Source organism: Sorex araneus, chromosome 3 (genome assembly GCF_027595985.1).
Source record: "Sorex araneus isolate mSorAra2 chromosome 3, mSorAra2.pri, whole genome shotgun sequence".
NCBI lineage: Eukaryota > Metazoa > Chordata > Mammalia > Eulipotyphla > Soricidae > Sorex > Sorex araneus.
The window spans coordinates 221,812,506-221,816,634 of NC_073304.1; the positions used below are offsets into that span (position 1 = coordinate 221,812,506).

The window sequence follows — 4,129 nt, forward strand, 5'->3', positions numbered from 1 at the left end:
GCATTGCCAGGTGTGACCCAAAAAAAAGCAAAAAAAAAAAAAAAAGCTAAGGCCATGGACAGGATTTAGCCATGTGGACAGATCACATAGATATTAGGACAAAAAAGATGCACTTCTAGAAGGTCTGAAAGAGGGGAAATTGTTACAGAAATGAGAAGTGGTTCCTTCTAGGGCGGTGCCTGCTGGGAAGTGGCAGGATGGAAACACCTGCTGTGTCCACTGAAGTAGCCACGAGTGTAGACTCATGTGTAAACTCATGAATCTGTTCCGAAAGTTAAAGTGCACTTTATGTTCTATTTCAAGAAAGTAGAACAGGGCAGAGCAATGGTACAGTGGGGAGGGCATTCGCCTTGCACGCGGCCGACTGAGTTCGACCCCCAGTACCTCATAGAGTCTCCTGAGCCCACCAGAAATAAGCCCTGAGCACTGCAGGGTGTGACCCAATAAACAAAAAATTAAAAAAAAAAGGTAGAACTAGAAGGAAGGAAGCAAGAAAGGAATTATGTGACCCAAAATTCTGGTAAACTGTGCTCTCTTCAGCAGCACATATACTACAATCGGAATGATCCAGAGAAGATTAGCATGGCTCCTGCGCAAGGATGACATGCAAATTTGTGAAGTGTTCCATAAAAAAATTAATTGAATTAAAAAAAATTCTGGTAAACTGCCTAGTTGGTAATAGTGATAAAATAGAATCTATGACTGATGATCTGATTAAAAAATTGGGATCTATATGGTCCCCCAAGCACCGCCAGGAGTGATTCCTGAATGCAGAGCCAGGAGTAACCCCTGAGCATTGCTGGGTGTGACCCAAAAAGCAAAAAAAAAAAAAATTGGGATCTTTGCAGAAAAAGGTGTGTGTGTGTGAATATGAGTGTGTGTCAGTGTGTGTGTGTGAGTGTGTGTGAGTGTATGTGTGAGTATGAGTGTGTGAGAGTGTGTTTGTGTGAGTGGTATATGTGTGTGTGCACACGTGCATGCGCGGGCGTGCATTTGTGCATGCAGGAGAAAGTGGCAGCTGGCTACCACTGAAAGGGATGGCTCAAAGGGCTGGCATGCAGGCATTGGACCTGGGAGACCTGGGTTCGATCCCCAGCACCACACACTCCCCAGAATACTGCTGGGTGTGCCTCTCCCCAAACAGAAAGGCAGCAGGAGGAAAGTGATATGAGAACGCTGCAGTCCCCTGCCCAAAGCCTCTGTGCCCTTGAGAGCCACAGCAGGAAACCCGGGCTGCTCCCCCCAGCCTCTGCACCTTGCCCTCACTGCCTCCATGACCTCCTGCCCTCTGTTCCCACGTCCACGCATGACTCCTTGCATGTCCTCCTTACTTGGGTGGGTGTACCTGCCACCCCAGAGTTCGGTTACCGTTGTTCTTTGCTGGTGGGACCTAAACTCACCTTCAGAGGATTTGCTGCTCTTTTTCTGGGAGGGGGTGGCAGTGGGAAGGAGAGGGGGGGCCACACCTGGAGATGCTCAGAGCTTACTCTGCACTCAGGGTTCATTCAGGCTGGCTCAGGGGGCCATATTCAGTCCCAGGGCTAGAACTGAGTCCGCTACATGCAGGGTCTTACCTCTGTGCTCTCTCTCTGGATCTCCTGCTTTTTTTTTTTTTTTTTTTTTTGCTTTTTGGGTCACACCCAATGATGCACAGGGGTTACTCCTGGCTCTGCACTCAGGAATTACTCCTGGCGGTGCTCAGGGGACCCTTAGGGATGCTGGGAATCGAACTCGGGTCGGCCGCATGCAAGGTAAACACCCTACCCTCTGTGCTATCGCTCCAGTGCCGTCCTCCATCTCTCTTTAAGCAGATGGCATACCTCTTGCCTCTTGAATATTACTGAGATCTGTGGATATTTCTGTCCCCATCTGGAAGGGAAGCTCTGTCAAAGGAAAGGGTATCAGTGCTCAAACTCACAGCTGGAGTTTCAGCTGGTTTTATTTTTGTTTGTTTGTTTTGAGATCACACCGCAGTGCTCAGAGCTTACTCCTGACTCTGTGCTCCGGGTTCACTCCTGGCCATGCTTAGGGATCCTGGGGGAGGGGGATGCCAGGGATCAAAGAGTGGTCAGCCTTGTGTAAGGCAAGCACCTTCACCCCTGAGCTCCATCTAGTACCCAACTCTGGTTTTGGTGGGTTTTTTTTTTGGGGGGGGAGGGGGGTGGACGGTGAGGGGGGATGCACAAAGGTACTTAGTGCTTACTCCTGGCTCTCCATTCAGGGATCATTTTGGGCGGGGCTCGGAGAACCATATGGGATGCTGGGGATTGTACCCTGGTCAACTGTGTGCAAGGCAAGTGCTCCCCATCCCCATGCCCCCCCACCCCGCTGCACTATTGCCTGGGGCCAGGTGCCAAATTCTTAGTGAACATCAGAAACACATTCCCAGAGGCTGCAGACACTTCCTCCTCAGAGCTGTGCGCATCTGCGCGCTCCACTGCTGGTGGCAGAGCTGATGTTTTCCAGTGTCCCATGTGCTCTCCTGGACTGTCCTTAGGAGAGGCCACTTCAAGGCCTCCTGGCCTGAGTCGTGAGTTTCATCCTGAGCTGAGCCCACCCTCCTCTACCCAGCCATTTTCCCTACTTCCTCCAGAGGTGGTTGCATTGTTTGTTTGTTTTCTTTTTATTTATTTATTTATTTATTTATTTATTTATTTATTTATTTATTTATTTGCTTTTTGCCTTTTTGGGTCACACCCAGCCGATGCTCAGGGGTTACTCCTGGCTCTGCACTCAGGAATCACTCCTGGAGGTGCTCAGGGGACCACATGGGATGCCGGGGATTGAACTCAGATCTGCCAGGTGCAAGGGAAACGCCCTCCCCGCTGTACTATGGTTCTGGCCCCGGAGTTCTTTTTCTAAAGTGAAAATCTGATCACAGTACTCATTGACTGAAAGTCTCTTTCCACGCTTCGTTTCCTATATCATAAAAGCCAAAACCTGGGGCAGAGATATGACTTAACAGCTTGGAGCACAGGCTTTGCTGCAAGAGACCTGAGTTTGATACAAGCCACTACCTGGTCCCCAGGATCTCACTGCCGAGTCCAGAGCAGGGAGTAGCTCTGGAGCACCAAGAGATGTGATCCCAAAATTAACAACAGAAGCCCAAAGCTACAACTGGCACCAATTACTGTTTTTCTTTTTTTAACTTTTTGTGTCATACCTGGCAATGGCCAGGGCTTACTCCTGCCCCACACCCGGGAATTACACCTGGCGGTGTTCAGGAGACCAGAGGGGAGGCCATGGATTGAAACCTGGTCGACTGCATGCAAAGCAAACGCCCTACCTGCTGTGCTATTGCTCTAGCCCTGCCAATTACCTTTTTTTAAAAAAAGAACATGAACGGACTCAAGAGAGAGTACAGGGGTGAGGCAACTGCCTTGCTTTCAGCCACTCCCTGTTCAATCTGCGGCATCTCATGTGTACCCCCAAGCACTGCCAGACGTCACTCTGAACACAGAGCCAGGAATAGCCCTGAACTCCACTGGATATGGCCTGAAGCCCTCCCCGCAATGAAATTAAAGTTTCAAAAGCTTGAACTCTGGTGTCAGTCTCCCCAGATAAGTTGTTATAAGAAAATTCCCTAACCATTCTGCTTTCTGCACCCTCACCTCGGGAGTAAATGAGTTGATTCCAAGTATTCTTGGAAGAGAGATAGAAAAATGAGAACTATATTGTTCATCATATTAATGTTTCCATTTTGGACTTATCTGGAGGAAGCCACACTCTGGATCACTCCAGGGCACATATGCTGCCCGAGCCCATGTGTTGCTTGTGTCCATGTGACTGAACGCATGTGATACGTGCATCTCCCCTCTTGAGATGTGGACTTTCCTATTTAATGCCAGGATGTATGTAGGGGCTCTCTCCACCTTTGGAGAAGTCTGTGTTCTCTCTTAAGAGTATTGCGCTCTCTCTCTCTCTTTCTCTCCCTCCTTCTCTTCCTAAGAGCCTCCAAATAAAATGTTTTTACTTAATAAACAAACAAATAAACTGGAAGCAGTGCTGAGGGTGGACCCTGAGTTGGATGCATGCAAGGCAAGCGCCTTACCTGCTGTACTATCTGTTCCAATAGTTTCATTTTGGAGACTAGAGAGTTCAATGAGTTGAGTACATGGTCTGCATATGT

General features: G+C 48.8%; 1 non-coding gene across 1 annotated transcript; it reads left to right on the plus strand.

Annotated features, from left to right (window-relative positions):
* The first annotated feature begins 527 nt into the window (after nt 1-527).
* LOC129403847 (U6 spliceosomal RNA) lies at nt 528-634 on the plus strand. Its single transcript, XR_008629507.1, has one exon. It is a non-coding gene; the product is annotated as a U6 spliceosomal RNA (small nuclear RNA).
* Nucleotides 635-4,129: the final 3,495 nt, after the last annotated feature.